The following is a 17,725-nucleotide window of genomic DNA, read 5'->3' on the forward strand; positions in this document are numbered from 1 at the left end:
TATCACATATTTCATATATTTCCCCTTCCTTTAGTTGTTTGGAATTTATATTTATTGTATTTTAGTTGTCCTTTACATTTTAACAATTGTACTTAACCTAAATTATAATTAGTGTCTATATCCTTTTTCCTACAAATATTTTAGAATACTTTCATTCAAATATTTAGCATTTCTATACTATTGCTTTCTAGCATTTTAGGTGCCCATTTTTAAAAAATTCTCCAGTACTCATTATTACCTAAATTGATTATTACTTTTCATTTAGAATGACCCATTACTAGTTCAAATTTACCGACACAATTTACCTATTTCCTTCTTCACCATTGTGCCTGCATCCCAACCCTTCATTTCTTTCATACTGATGTATACTCTGTAGTAGTAAGCCCTGAAATCTTGTAGGTCTGAAAATTTATTTCAGTCTTATTCTTAAATGACACTTTAAATTAGTTGATAATTTAAGTCCATAGTTATGTTCTGTCAGAACTTTGAAGATATTGTTTCATTTACTTCTGACATTTATTGTTGCTAATGAGAAGTCTTAGGTAAGTGTGATTATAATTCCATTGTAGATAATTAATCTTTTCTCTCTGGTAGGAATTAAGATTTTTCTCTTTGTCTTTGATACTTTTTGTTTTTACCACTTGATGAGTCTAAATGTAGTCTTATTGCATTTTCTTCTGTACCTAGTATATTCCTTAAGACTAAGAAGTTTTGTGTTTCCTCAATTCTGGAAAATCTCCAACCAATTACTTTTGGAAAGTTTTCTCTTTCTCATCTTTATTTGTTTGTTTGCTTTGCAGAGTCTTATTTATTTGTGTCTTTATCAATTAGAAAATTTTCCTCTTCGTGTCTTCCCAGGAGGGGAGTACAGAATCCAGATATCTAAGGAATACACATGAGTCAGGGTAGGGGCATCGTGGTGTTATAAAAAATGTAGAAGATTTTGAAATGGTAAGATTGATAGCTTGAATTCACCATGGGGGCCAGTATTTGCTGATAAAGGAAGTTCACTACACATTCAAGAGTAATTCTTATTCTGTATAGAAGCCACAATCAGGGCCCAATAGGCAAGCCTGTTTCCCATGAAGAATCTAAGGACAAAGAGTAAGATGTTAAGTAGGCACCAAAGAAGGTAGGTCATGATTGTTAAATAGAATGCAGGTAGTGGTGTTACTCTGGGATACCACAACCCCCAGCTAAGCTTAAGCTCCAGGTTTACAGTATCAAATTGTTTGCTTCCATTCTGTTACATATTGGGGCAAACCCAAAAAGGATAGTGGGTGCATTACAATGCTACATAAGGCAATTAGGATAGTGTCAGGTTTTTTTTTTTTTAAGATTTATTTATTCATTCAGAAAGAGAGAGAGAGAGAGAGACAGGCAGAGAGACAGGCAGAGGGAGAAGCAGGCTCCATGCAAGGGAGCCCGACTTGGGACTCGATCCCGGGCCTCCAGGATCACGCCCTGCGCTGCAGGCAGCGCTAAACCGCTGCCCCACCAGGGCTGCCCGGATAGTGTCAGTTTTTATTGGGGCTGCATACTTTTGTTTTTGATGGAGTGGGGTGAAGAAATGGGGTGATGTTTAAGTCCTGTTCTATACCTATTTCCCACAGGTGTGAAAACCTCATACACTGTGAAATTATTTGCCATTTCCAGGGCCATCTAATTATATGTTCTCCTGTAGATAGATCTTTTGATAAGGACAATAAAAGGTTATCTTGTGTCCTTATTTGTAGTAAAGCATGTTTTTCCTGCATGCTGTCTACTTGCATTCTAAAGGTGACATCAAGGGAACTGAAGGAATAGAGAATACACACTTAGAAGATTGAAATCTATGTATACTTTTAATGTCCACATAGTTGTTGACAGGCAGCATGTCCAAAAGGCCAGTGAATGGGGTTTTGTCAGCTTTTTGTTGTTTTGTTTACATTTCAATTTTTATTTAAATTATTTTGCATTATTTAAGTCTTTCAAAGGTTTAAGGTGATACTATACAAACTTCTGTCATATGCAACTAGTCTAGCGTCCAAATATTATGCACAATACCTTGGTAAGAGCAGAGCACTGCATCCACTCCTACCATGGCCCTGCTCATTTGTGTATATTTGGAGCATATGGAGGAGTGTGAATAGTATTGGAAAGAGGAAGGAAATGGAAACATCCTGAGTTCCTGGCTGGGAGATGAGCCAAAGTTGTGCAAACAAGCCTGAACATGTCATTGGTGAGAACTCAACCTTTGTTGATGTTCTTTAATAGGAACATCTGGTGGAACCTCATGATAGAGTTTTTATCAGCTTTATCAGCTTTGAACTGGCCCACAATCATGCTGATGATGCAGCTATCTGGTGTGGGATGATGGTCCTGCACAGTGATGCTTTGCTGGATTTTCTGGAATGGAGTTCTAGACCACTTCACAATGACAGCTTTATCCTGGAACTGCTGTCCTTCACAGGATGGAAGGCAGGATGACGTAAGGCAGGATGCGTCAATATAAATTGTCCCTAGGTGGGTTCTGTCATTATCAAATAACTGGTGGTAATGTTGAATGAAGCTGGATTCAATCTGTTTCCAAATTGGCTTGTCTCCCACTCTGGAGCATCACTGGGTCTCATTGAGACCTGAGAGGCTGAAACAATCTCTTGATCTTTTTAATTCTCTCCTTCTGGAACTCTGATTAGATAACACTTGATTAGATTTTTCTATATTATCCTCCACATTGCTTGGATTTCTCTTTCATATCTACTGTTTCTTTAATGATCTATGCTGCAATCCAACTAAGTTCCTCAGACTATGTTCTCTTTCACTAAGTCTTTTTAAATTTATGTTTTTCTTTCTCTCAAGTTCTTTATTCAAATGACTGTATTTTTATTTCAAAAATTTCTATTTGATTATTTGTCATTTTTGCTGTGGTGTCCTGAACTTGCCTTTGTGGTATCTAGTCCTTCCTTTAACTTGATTACCTTAAAAAAACTTACTTTAAATACTCTCAATTTTTCTATTATCTATATAGTTTACAACGTGTTACTTCTTATGTTTTTATTTTTTACTTGCTCACTCTCTCATGGTGGTTTGCTTCCTTTTGTGGTATGAAATTTTAACTGTAACCTCATTTTCAAAGTAAATTTTTAAAAATATTTTCTTTATTTGAGAGAAAGCACAAGCAGGGAGATTGTCAGAGGAAGTGGGAGAAGCAGACTCCCCACTGAGCAGCGAGTCCAACTCAGGGCTCAATTCCAGGACCCCAGGATCATGACATGAGCCAAAGGCAGACACTTAACCACCTGAGCTACCCAGGCACCCCAGAGAGTAATTATTTCTGCAGGGATTGTGCAGACTTCCTTTAAGCAGTTTCATATTTACTTCTGTGGAGTGTCTATGGGTCTCAATGTTTCCAAAGCTTCTTTTATAGTAACTTATTGGATTGAGATTTTCATTATCCTTGTACCATATGAATTATACATTTTTTTCTGCATCTGGCAGTAGCTTGGGATTCTGATTCCTTGCAGTGAATCTTTTTCATAACACTTTCAAAATAACCAACTTTCTTACTTACTGAGTCTCTCGGCCAATGGAGATATTTTAATGCCTGTTTTACAGAAATGTGAACTCCTAGGTTTTTGCAGAGTTTAGTTCCAGTTGTCAGCCATTCAGAAATCCTAAACCTTGCCTCTTATTTATGTAAGTATTGAAAGAGCAATGTCTGTACAATATTCCTGCATTATAAACCATCTATCTAAAAAAAAAAAAAAAAAAAAAAAAAAAAATAAACCATCTATCTTAATACCGGGCCACCTTTTCTGCTGAGAACCCATCCCTTCACAGAGCTTAACATTTACTTGTGTGATTTCTAGTCACCCATCTCTCATTTTAAAATTCCTTCCTCAGAGAAGCTTTCCTGGATTCTCAAATTAACTTTGTTCCCACTGTTGTACAACTTGAATAGTATGCTGCACTTTTACTCTATGGTATATTCTATAATCTGAGTTTATAGACCAGTGGTTATTAATATAAACAACATCTAATAAAGAATTTTAGTCCTTAGGGGAGGAGATGAATCATATATTCTATCCAAAACAACTCTAATTAAATTCTGCTATCCTCTTGGAATATCTACTACTTATAAATTCCTAGAATTTTATTGGTTTCTAAGCCAACATAATTTATCTTATAATCATGCGATTCTACTTAAACATGTTGGTCTCTTGATCTCTTCCCCAAAATATAGGCAATTCTACATAGTCAGCACGCAGCCAACATATAAATTACTGGAGTGGTATACAATTCCTTGTGAATGTAGGAAGTGTGGTTCTTAAACCATTCTGGTTGCTTCTTTCTTGACACACATTTAATGTTTTCTTTTTTTTATGTCTATATCCGGAGAAGATATTTACAAACATCCACATTGATAATATGTATCTCATGATGTATTTTTAATTTTTTAAAAAATTCATACTTTTATTCCCAAATCGAAGGTAAGCTCCATGAGGGTAAAGAATGTTGTCTACTTTTGTTCATCGTTATATCTCCAGTTCACAGCACTATATTTTATACGTGTATTCTGCTAAATAAATATTTGTTGAATAAATTAATGGTGGGAAAAATCAATGAAATCATCATATTTCGGCAGCAATCCTGACAGGTAAATTATTAAGTGGAGATTTGTAAAGTGGGGTGTGGAAGTTTAGAAAGGGATGAAGAGGAAAAGTAATTGTGAACATGGGTGAGCAAAGGATCAGGACAATAAATCATAAATATAAGTTTTTATCTCTGAGTTGAAGAGCTTGTAGTTTCCTTCACTTTTTATCATGTATTACCTAAATCAAGATACAATATTCTGAATGAATAAAACATCCAGCCTTTGAAGTATATATATCACACCACTTATATTCTTTAAATGGTTCTTGAAATGCAACTTGCATTGTTTTTCAATAAATTGTGGCTCCTAACTCATTCACGATCTTATGTTCAGTGAAAGAGAGTGTTCCCCAAAATTGGAAAAAGCATTCCTTGGTTCTTTTGGTTAAACATAATTTTTATTCTCTTTTACTTGTTATTTCCCAGAATGAGATGGGGTTCAATGCAGTCATATATCATTCATTTGTATTAACCAAACTATTAATTAACAATCTCAAATATTTAACATAACCAAAATAATTCAGCTTTGTTTTCTTGTATAATTATTTCATTTTCCTTCTCGGGGTCCAGAATCTTGTTTTCCCTTTTTTCAGATCTAAGGATCTTTATGCTTTATATTTGTTTTAAAATAATGAGGTTTAATTTTCCCCACTCTTGGTGTACTGAATTTGTCTAATGGTTTTCATGAGTACATTTTTAAAACATAAAGTAATTGCTGTGAATTTAAGTGTAAAATTATTAATATTGGATTATTACCATCATTACTGTATAGGTGCATGATTGCCTGATGTTCTATGAGATATCATACCTTCAAATGGAGTTTTATCCTTATGTATTGCTTTTTAGTAGCACAGAATTAGAGCAAGCAAAGTTTGTGCTCATTTTCTTTGCCTCTTTGCTAGCTGGATCTTTCAAACTCTCTTTTTCCTTTGGCCAATGTGGTTAGTTTAAATGTATATCTCTCTATCTGTTTTCATACATCTATAAATATATATGCATATTTATAAAGTAATAACAATGTCATCTATATAAAGACTTATAGTTAATGCTTCTGCAAACATTGTAATTTATGTAGAATTTTGAATTTATATTTAATTGAAATGGATAGAGGTTTTCGGTTTTTTTTGTTTTTTTAATTTTTTTTTTAAATACTACACACACCTTTATTTATTTATTTATTTATGATAGTCATACAGAGAGAGAGAGAGGCAGAGACACAGGCAGAGGGAGAAGCAGGCTCCATGCACCGGGAGCCCGATGTGGGACTCGATCCTGGGCCTCCAGGATCACGCCCTGGGCCAAAGGCAGGCGCCAAACCGCTGCGCCACCCAGGGATCCCTTTTTTAAATTTTTTAAATTTATTTATGATAGATACAGAGAGAGAGAGAGGCAGAGACATAGGCAGAGGGAGAAGCAGGCCCCATGCACCGGGAGCCTGACGTGGGATTCGATCTCGGGTCTCCAGGATCGTGCCCTGGGCTAAATGCAGGCCCTAAACCACTGCGCCACCCAGGGATCCCTGGATAGAGGTTTTTGAATGTTGGTTGTTAGGTTTAGTTTTTTAAAATCTTGTCACTTACTTTCTGTGTGTTGTTGAGACAGAAGTCCTTTCATTGACTGCTTCTCATTTTCCTTGCTGTTGGCCTCCTTCAGACAGACAGGCTCCAAGCTAATTAGCAGAGCTTTCTTCTTGACTGCTCATTTCCTTAAACTCTGCAGGAAGGAAACTCATGAACACTTAATGAAAAATTCAAGTATATACAAGATAATAATAAATAATAGTAAACATACTATAGAGATTTGAATAGATTTGAGACATAATACACCAATCTGTACATCATAACTGGTAAAAAGACAATCACCATAAAAGTAGTTGGGATAATACTTATGATGTAATTGAATGGAGTTACCAAAGGTTCTTCCATCCAACAAAATCCAGAAATTTTGCACTTCATAGGCTACTGAGCCAAAAACCTATTTGAACTGGCCCTCTCTATATCTATCTATCATCTATCTATCTATCTATCTATCTATCTATCTATCTATTTATCATCATCATCTATCTATCATCTATCTATATATATATATAAAATCTATCTATCTATCTATCCATAAAGGTATTGTATTTATGATTTGAAGAAATGTTTTTTATTACACCGTTTCAAAGAACTTTACAATGTACTTTTATTTATACAATATTATCAATACAAAACTTTCCTTTTTAAGAATATTTTTCTTCCCTTCAAGACATCTGTCTTATTATATTTTCAATCTTATATGCTATATTGAACAGTATTAATTATATACAACCAATGATGAAAGCCAATGATGAAAATCTTCTGAAATTAGATATTCAAGATCTTTTATCCAAGACCTGCACACAATTCTAGATTTGCCCTTCAGCTCTGCAATGGGGGCCTTTTCTGGATGAAGTAGTTATCAGAATATCCCTAAATAACCTTCTATCTTTATGTCTGAAGAAGCATTTTCTTAAAATGAGATAGCTTTATGAACCTACATAGTAAGGTGGAAAGTCCTCATAAATTCTATAATATTAGTACACACAGAAATTACAATACTTCAGTTACTATCAGGAAGCAATTGGAAATCGTAAATTAATCTCCCTGACAATCCTGTTATGGGAAGAGACAGTTTTCATTTGAAGTACTTGCTGACAAGGCTGCAACTTTATTTAAAAAACATGTCATTTAGCTTTAGGCCCTACATTTTGGCAGCTGAACAAAACACAAAAGAGTTTACAACTGCCTTTCATTGTTGTACTGAGGTAGTCCTCTAGCACATTTCAGGCTTCTAGTATGTGCACAAAATGCTATGCTAGATAGAACATGTGAAGGCTATCGAAGAAATCATAGGTATGACCCTTGCAGTCAAGTGAGGAAGAAAGATGCAGTTTCAAAAAGAAAAAAAAATGAAGAAAAATTATCTAGCAGTATGCCAAGTGTAAAACAAATGAAAACTAAATATAAACTGTCTTTGTATAGGAACAAATGTGTTGATTGTGCAGAAATAAAGCCAGACATTTGTGTGATTTTTAGGTATACACATATTTTTCTGTGTCTATTTTACTCTAGCTTTTCTGATTTATACAGCATATCACAGGAAATCCATGATAAATCAGAAAAGAGGGTAGGTAAGTCATCTTGTCATCAATTCATACCACTTGGGCTCTGCAGCATCTTTCATCTTAGTCATCCTTTTTCAAATCTCAAGGCCAAACTTACCTCTCTGTTAGTGAAGATAGTTCCCCTAGTTTCTCTTTAAAAGCCGACAAATTTTGTCTCTGTTTCTCATCTTCATTCTATTCTTCCAAAAGCCTTCTCCCTTAGTCATATTTAAAACTATGGGAAACTGTTTTCTGAGCCTGGCTTTCCAGAATGAAAGTCACATTCTGCTTTAATTCAAACACTGTTGAGACATAACCATAATCTCATTTTTCTATATAAACCAAGGTTCTCTTGAGACAGGTACATTTTGTTTTATTTTCCCCTATTTATTTTTGCAATATTAAAATGGCAGAAGAATCCTTTTTTGATAGAAATTTGGAAGTTTCCACAAAGGAACTGGCCAGTGATATTTCCTTCCCCTGTCCCTCAGCACAAGCACATAGCTACCTGTGGGAAGCAGCTCAGCACAGATACTATTTAAATTGCTTACACCAAGTGATGCCCCCCACACTCCAGTAGAATTGCCCACCCAATCACACTTGCCTCAGTCCTAGTACGCCATGCTCCCTCAACCAGAAGACGGGCCCAAAACTTTGTTCACATTGTGTCTCTCAATGGAGGTTGGCAGAGCCTTAGTTCCAGCAGCAGTGGCAAAAGTTGTCATTTAACAGCCTGGGGAGAGGACACCTACTTAAAATGAACCACATTCAGGCCAGGAACCAAACACTGCACAGGAGTGAAGAGAGCCTCTGTTTATGCTGTTCTGAAGGATAAAGCAGCCGGGACAAAACAGTAGATGACATGTAGCATATACTGGAGACACTCCTATAAGGGCCAGGCCTTGGGAAACAGAGGACACATTTGGCAGGACACTATAGGACTTCTTCTTTATAAGGCCATCTAACTTAGGAATGGGAGATGTAGCTGACTTTGTAACATAGAGAAACAGGCACAAAGACTTACACAAAGTGAAAGTACAGAGAAATGTATCCCAACTGAAAGAACAGGACAAGTCCAAAGACAGACATCTAAGGAAAACAGAAGAAAGTAATATGACTAATAAATAATTTAAAGTAATGATCATAAGGAGAAAAGAGTAGAACCCATGAGACCTTGTTTAAAGAATAACATAACGGATATAAAGAACTCAATAAACGAAATGAGAAACATACTTGATGGAATGAACAGTAGGCCAGAAGACACAGAACAAATTAATGACCTAGAAGACACAGTAATGGAAAGTCATCAAGCTGAACAAAAGAGCAGAAAAATAATGAAAATGGGAATGAACTTAGGGATCTCAGTGACTTCATCAAACATGATAAATTTTATATTATAGATGTCCTGGAAGAAGAGAGGAACAGAGGAGAGCGTGTATTTGAAGAAGTAATAGCTAAAGCATCCTTTTGCTGGGAAAGAAAAAGATATCCTTATTCAGGAGCCACAGAGAACTCACATTTAAATAAAAACAAACAAACAAACAAAATAACAACAAAAACATATCCTAAGCCAAGATACTGTAATTAAGTTGGGAAAATATAGTGATAATGAAAAAATAAAATAAAATAAAAGCAGCAAGACAAAAAAGACAGTAACTTACAAGAGAAAACTGATAAAGCTAGCAGGTGATTTTCCAAGGCAGAAGGGAGTGTCATGACCTATTCAAAGTCATAAATGTTAAAATTCTGCAGCCAAGAATATCCAGTAATGATGTAATTCAGAATAGAATGAGAGGTAACAAAAATTATCAGACAAATGAATACTAAAGGAGTTTATGACCACTAACTATCCCTGCCAGAAATTTTAAAGGGGACAATTTGAGTGGAAAGGAAGACCAAAAGGGACAGTATCAAGGTGGGAAACACAAAAGTTGTAAAGATGAATATTTCTATAAAAAGTCAAGAAACTCACAAAAAAGATTAAAACTATAATAGCGTATACCTAAAACATGGAGAGAGAGAGAGGAGTAAAGAATGGGTTCAAACTTAAATGACAATCAACTTCATATAGACTTCTATATACAGAAGAGATTATATACAAACATAGTGGTAACTATATATCAAAGCCACTAATAAATATGCAAAATTAAGGAGGAAAAATCCAAACATATCATGAAAGAAAAACAGCAAGCCATGAAAGAGCGAAAGACAAGAAGAGATCAGGGAAAACCTTCAAACCTTCAGAAAGAACCACAAAAGAAATAATGAAATTACAGTAAATATATATCTATCAGTAATTACTTTGAATGTAAATGTACTAAACACTCCAATCAAAAGATAGGGTGACAGAATGGATAAAAAAAACAAAACAAAACAAACAAAAAAAACAAGACCCATCCATATACTGCCTACAAGAGACTCATTTTATTTTATTTATTTTTTAAAATATTTAATTTATTTATTCATGAGATACAGAGATAGGCAGAGACACAGGCTCTTATTAATGCGACACAGAAGGAGAAGCAGGCTCCCTGCAGGGAGCTCAATGCGGGAGTTGATCCCAGGACTCCAGGATCATGACCTGAGCCAAAGGCAGATGCTCAACCCCTAAACCACCCAGGTGCCCCTATAAGAGACTCATTTTAGATCTAAAGTCACTTGCAGATTGAAAGTGAGGAGGTGGAGAAACATGTTTTATACAAATGGTTACCATAAGGAAGCCTGAGGGGCAGCCTGGGTGGCTCAGCAGTTTAATGCCTCCTTCAGCCCAGGGCCTGACCCTGGAGACCTGGGATCGAGTCCCACATCAGGCTCCCTGCACAGGGCCTGCTTCCCCCTCTGTCTCTACCTCTCTCTCTCTCATAAATAAATAATAAAATATTTTTTAAAAAGAAAAAAACAAAAACAAAAGAAAGCCTGAGTAGCAATACTTGTATTAGACATAATAATCTTTAAAACAAAGATTATAACAAAAGATAAAGTAGGGCACTATATAATCAGGAAAAGGACACTCCAACAGGAGATATCATTGTAAATATTTATGCACTCAACATAAAAGCATCCAAATACATAAAATAAAAAAAAAACATAAAGGAACTAATTGATAATAATACAATAATAGTAGGACACTTTAACACCCTATTTATATCAAAGGAGAAAATCAACAAGGAAACAATGGTTTTGAATGACACACTGGACCAGATGGACTTATAGATATGTTCAGGACATTCTATCTTAATATAGCAGAATACACATTCTTTTCAAGTGCACAAGGAACATTTCACAGAATAGATCATATATTAGGCCACAAAACCAGCCTCAGCAGAATCAGTAAGATTATAGTCATACCAAACATCTTTTCATGCTATGAAACTAGAAGTTAATCACAAAAAAATTTGGAAAGATTACAAACATGGAGTTTAAATAACATGCTAATAAACAATGAATAGGTCAACCAAGATATAAAAGAAAAAATTTTAAAAGTACATAGAAACAAATGAAAATGAAAACATAATAGTCCAAAACCTAGAAGGAAGTTTATAGCAGTAAGCATTATCTCAAGAAGCAAGAAAAATATCAAATAAACAACCTAAACTTACACCTAAGGGAGCTAGAACAAGAACAACAAATGAGGCCTGCAGAAGAAAGGGAATAATAAAGATTAGAGCAGAAATATATAACTATTTTGTACATTGCTCATAACAACTTTTTTCTTGACATGTCTCCTAAGGCATGAGAAACAAAAGCAAAAATAAACTTTTGGGACTTCATAAAAAAAAAACAAAACTTTTGCACAGTGTAGGAATGATAAAATTAAAAGACAACCTACAGAATGACAGAAGATATTTGCAATGACATTTGATAAAGGTTTGGTGTCTCAAATATATAAAGAACTTTAAAACTCAACAACCAAACAACACAAATAATCCAACTAAAAATGGGGGAAAATGAACATTTTTCTGAAGAACACATATAGATGGCCAACAAACACATGAAAGATGTTCATCATCACTTACTACATTAGTTAAATGCAAATCAAAACTACAATGAGATATTACCTTAAATTATCAAAATGGCTAAAATCAAACAATAGAAGAAACAACTGGTATTGGTGAGGATGTGAGAAAAGGGAACCCTCTCGCATTGTTGGTGGAAATGCAAACTGGTGCAGCCACTATGGAGAACCATAAGAAGGTTCCTCAAAAAGTTAAAAATGGAACTAGCCTATGATACAGCAATTGCACTACTGAGTATTTACCCAATAATACACAAAACACTAATTTAAATGGATAATGTTCCCATATGTTTATAGCAGCATTATTCAATAGCTAAGATACAGAAGCGGCCCAAGTGTCTATTGATTGATGGATGGATACAAGAAGAAGTGGCGGTGGGGGTGGGTATATATATAATGGAATATTACCCAGCCATAAAAGTAATAAACTCTTGCCATTTGCAATGACATGGATGGAGCTAGAGAGTATAATACTAAGTGACATAAATCAGAGAAGACAAATACCACATGGATTTCCCTCCATATGCAGAATTTAAGAAACAAAACATATGGGCAAAGAGGAAAGAAGAGAGAGAGAAATAAAAGTCAGACTTTAATTATAGAGAACAAACTGATGATTGCCAGAAAGGAGGGGTTGAGTCAATGGGTTAAATAGGTGATGAGGATTAAGGAGTGCATTTGTTTTTTTTTTTAATTTTTATTATTTATGATAGTCACAGAGAGAGAGAGAGAGAGAGAGCGAGAGAGGCAGAGACATAGGCAGAGGGAGAAGCAGGCTCCATGCACTGGGAGCCCGATGTGGGATTCGATCCCAGGTCTCCAGGATCGCGCCCTGGGCCAAAGGCAGGCGCCAAACCACTGCGCCACCCAGGGATCCCTAAGGAGTGCATTGTGATGAGTACCAGGTGATGTATGGACTTCTTGAACCACTATATTATACATTTGAAGTTAATATTACACTGTATGTTAACTAACTGGTATTAAACTTTAAAAGCCAAAAAAGGAAAAGAAACTACATTGTGTATAAACCTTCTTTCAATTAGCATTTTCTTTCGTTTAGATAAAAGTATTTGAAAAATTATGTGTAAAAGCATGTGGAAATGGCCTAAGCTTAACTCATAAAACTACAGTGGAGGGGAGAGAAGGGAAGGGGAAGAAAGCTGGAAGGTTCCAATAATCTTGAAAATGTAGCCATGGATCTTTCACTTTGAATTATATTTGGACTAAATGCTATGTGTTTCTATCCTCCTTTTTTGGTTAACATTATAGAAGGTTTTGCTATTGACCCCAATCCCCATCACACACTCTTTTCCATCACATGGCAATAGTCATTCATCAAAACCTAACCAGTATTTGCATGTATTATGGCATATACACATGGATTTGGAAAGCAGAATCCTTTAGTTTAAATTTTGCTAGATAATCCATGAATTTAGGTACTATTGCTAAAAGTGTGTGGTTTGAGCCATCCATATTAGCAACCATTTAAAAAAATACTTATTTTTTATACTTATTTCTGAGAAATCTGGACTGTACCTGAGATCCATTGAATAAGAATCTCTGAAGATTCTGCCTTTGTTCATGTTAATGCCTACTTCTAGAATTTCCTTTATCTCCGCAGAAAGTCTGCACATCTCAAATCTACCCTATTCTATGAAGTCATCCTTGATCTGCTTCCTTCCAACAGATGTGCTCTTCTGTAAAATTATGGCACAGGATGGCAGATGCATCAAAACTGCAATACAGAAGAATTTGGGGTAGGGGGGGAACTTGGATAGGTCATCCAGGAAAAATGTAGTAGGAAGGATCTAAGGTTTCACTTAAATTTTTACTTACATTTAGAAACCTGAGCTGAAAATTCTCCAAATAACTTATCAACCACTTAACATCCGTGCTTGGAGGAGAAATTAGTGACAATTTCATGAGAGAATCTTAAACAAAACATGTACAATAACAGAGAGGGTAGTAGTGGTAAAATCCTTCATTTGAAGATGATAAATAATATTCTAGCTGAGCATGTGCAGTTATCAGAATATTATAGTTTAGTGTAAGGTAAGCATAAAGATCTAAGGTATGAAAACAGAAGGTTGACAGAATTATGTAAAACAGTCAGTGCCATGGATAAAGCTATTATTAAATGGTTGAATTGGGGTATGAACCCAGGTGGGCCTGATTCCAAATCCCATTCAATAAACATCTTAATTATGTCTTTGTTTAGACTATTGCTTCAGCCTAGAATGTTCTTCCCCTCTATCTTTGCATATACTTCAACATCACAGCTCCTTTCCCAAGCTGCTTAGGCCACCCCCACTCTGACAGTAACAACTGATGCATTCCCTGTCACTCTTTCTCCTCTTTTATTTATTTATTTTTTTTTTATTTTTTTTTTCTTTCTCCTCTTTTATTTGAGGAGCATGGGGGTGCCCATGAGCATTCTTCTGCTGGAATATACAGCGGATTGGGGGTAAAAAGTAAGAAGGAATAATCTGGACTTCTTGGGAGGCCCAGGATACAGAAAGGTCTGTCTGAGGCAAAGTAAGGTCTGGGGAATACCTATATCACCATCACCTACTTGAAAAGCATATTTTGGGGCCACACCCCCATCTCTTCAATCAGAATATTTAGCTCAAAGCATAGGAATTTTCATTTTCAACAAATTCTTCACAAAACTCTGATGTATGATGAATTTTGAGAATTAGCAATTCTAGTTCTTCTAGAGAGCTGACCAAAAATACTAAGACCTTGTTGATTTCAAATGCTTCAATTTTGTTAAGACAGCACAACTTATTCTCAGTTTATTTTCTTTTGCATTAAAAACAGGCACAAAACCACTAATTTTAAAGGATATATGCACTCCTTTTTTCTTTTTTTTTAAAGATTTTATTTATTCATGAGAGACACAGAGACAGAAAGAGAGGCAGACACACAGGCAGAGGAGAAGCAGGCTCCAAGCAGGGAGCCCGACATGGGACTCGATCCCGGATCCCCAGGATCACACCCTGGGCTGAAGGCAGCGCTAAATTGGCTGAGCTACCCGGGCTGCCCTCCTTTTTTCAAAAATATTTTATTTATTCATGAGAGACATAGAAAAAAGATATATGCACTCCTATTTTATTGCCAGCATTATTTACAATAGCCAGGATATAAAACTACTAAAGTATCCATAGATGGATGAATGGATAAACAAGATGTTGATAGAGAAGATTGATAGATGATAGATGATAGACAGATAGATGATAGAGCTAGAGTGCACTATGCTAAGTGAAATAAGTCAGAGGAAGACAATAGCATATAATTTGTTATATGTGAAATCTAAACAAAAATAACCCCCTAAAAAAACCCACAAAAACAGAAATAGACTACAAATGGGTGGTTGCAAGAAGGGGGAGGGGTGAAATAATGGGCAAAAAAAAGTAATAAAAAGCAGAGGTATGAATGTAATTATTTCATCGGGTGCAAATATCAATAAGCAACATATGCATCTCTCCTCAGTTCAGCTGCCCCACTATGGATCCCTAAGTTACCCAATTTTAGAGTTTTAAAAAAGAACAAGTAAAAAAAAATAAAATAAAGAAAACCAAATAGAAAATCAGCCAAAATATTAAACTGAATGTCAAATTTGAGTCTATTTTTCAGTCATAAACCACAAAGAAAAAGACACTATATTGCAAATTAAAATTTCAACTGATAAACTTTACATAGTAATAAACTAGATTTTCCCCACATTTCTAAGAATATAAATCAGCTGATTGCAATGAGTTGTAAAAATACTTGCAAAATCTTTAATAACATAGAAACAAAAAATAACACTTGTTTTATAAATAAAGCGTATTACTAATTTTAAAATCATTATGGATGTAATAACTACTGCCAACTATGTCCCCTTATTCCTAAGATCATAATTTAGCAGCCTCCTCTTTCCTATTGGAAAAAAAAGTGGCATTTTTCCTGGAGCTGAAAATTGCCAACACAAAATGCATGCATTAATGGTGTCCTAATATTGTATTTTCTCATTTTTTAGATATGTTGATTCAACACAAAAATACATGCACATATATCTTGCATGGCTGGTTGGCTTTTTATTAGATTTATGATTAATATTTTGCAAAACAAATGTTCTGAAATGCAAATTCATTATTTTGTTATGCTAGAATTTTTCATATAGTATTTGCAAATTGGATCCCAAGTAACTTATAGAAATATCTTGTATGCCTAACTCAATTACTAAATTTGGGAAGCAATAGATTCCTAATCTTAAGAATAATATACTAATACTTAGACTTGACAATAAAAAATGTACCCTGGTAAATCTTTATTGATCTCAGTGAATGTGTAACTTTGAACCAACATCAAATGGTTTACTATTATGAATGAAAATGAGAAGATTGTTTCTGTCTGGGTAGGAACATGTGTTCTTATAAAACAGCAAATGTGTAGTGGTGACTGGCTGGTATACATGATCTCAAAACATGTATAATTTGGATTTTTTACCCTGAAGAATTTTTCTAATAGTTAGTTTCATTTAAAACACATCTACTTATCTTTGGTGCATTTTTTAGTCATGAAATCAATGAATTTCACTACCCTTTAAGAGAAAGTAAAAAAAATAAAAAATAAAAATAAAAAAAAATAAAATAAAAAAAATAAAAATAAAAAAAAAAATAAGAGAAAGTAAGAATGCATTATATAAATAAGACTGTGCCTTATCCCATTTATAGTTAAGAATGTTTATGGTTTCCCTCCTTTTTTTCCTTCTATGTTAATGTTTTATTTCTTAAATTCCACATATGAGTTAAATCATATGGTATTTGTCATTATCTGACTTATTTAGATTAACATAAATACCCTCTAGCTCCAACCATGTTGTTGCAAATGGCAAGATTTTGTTACTTTTTTTATGGTGGAAGTGACATTATATTGACAATATTGACAATATTCCATTGTATATATAAATCACATCTTTATCCATTCAATACTTTGTGGACTTTGGGACTATTTCCATAATTTGGCTATTGTTGATAACACTATAAACATGGGGATGCATGTACCCCTTCAAATCTCTATTTTTGAATCCTTTGGGTAAACTGTAGTGCAATTGCTGGGTCATATGTTAGTTCTACTTTTAACTTTTTGAAGAATCTCCATACTGTTTTCCAGACTAGCTGTACCTATTTATAATCTTGCCAGCAGTGTAAGAGGGTTCACCTTTCTCTGAATCCTTGCCAACATCTGTTTTTTTTTTCCTGTGTTAATTTTAGCCTTTTTTGACAGGTGTGAAGTGGTATCTCATCATGGTTCTGATTTGTATTTCCCTGATGATGAGTGATGCTGAACATCTTTACATGTGTCTGTTAGCCATCTGGATGTCTTCTTTGAAAAAAAATATCTATTCATGTCTTCTGCCTATTTCTTAACTAGATTGTTTGCTTTGTGAGGTATTGAGTTTGATAAGTTCTTTATAGTCTTTGGATACTAACCCTTTATCATATATGTAACTTGCAAATATCTTCTCCCCTCCATTCCATAGGCTTTTAGTTTTGTTGTTTCCTTCACTGTGCAGAAGCTTTTTGTCTTGATGAAGTCCCAATAGTTCATTTTTTAATTTGTTTCCCTTGCCTCCAGTGATGTGTCTAGTAAGAAGTTTCTATGGCCTCAAAGAGGTTGCTACCTATGTTCTCCTCTAGGATTTTGATGGTTTCCTGTGTCACATTTAGGTCTTTCATCCATCTCGAATTTATTTTTGTGTGTGGTGTAAGAAAGTAGTCCAATTTCCTTTTTTTACATGTTGCTGTCCAGTTTTCCTAAGGCCATTAGTGTAGGAGAATGTTGGTTTTGAATCTCAATTATTACATTTTTCATTTTGGCCTGACTAGTTTTTTAAGTCTTTTATCTCTGTGGTAAGGGGCCCTCTGGTGTCTCCTATGCTTTTTCAAGTCCAGCTCATATCTTTA

General features: G+C 34.8%; 1 pseudogene; it reads right to left on the minus strand.

Annotated features, from left to right (window-relative positions):
* Nucleotides 1–2,046: 2,046 nt before the first annotated feature.
* LOC119878842 lies at nucleotides 2,047–8,382 on the minus strand (annotated as a pseudogene).
* Nucleotides 8,383–17,725: the final 9,343 nt, after the last annotated feature.

Source organism: Canis lupus, unplaced genomic scaffold, assembly GCF_011100685.1.
Source record: "Canis lupus familiaris isolate Mischka breed German Shepherd unplaced genomic scaffold, alternate assembly UU_Cfam_GSD_1.0 chrUn_S1968H2167, whole genome shotgun sequence".
NCBI lineage: Eukaryota > Metazoa > Chordata > Mammalia > Carnivora > Canidae > Canis > Canis lupus.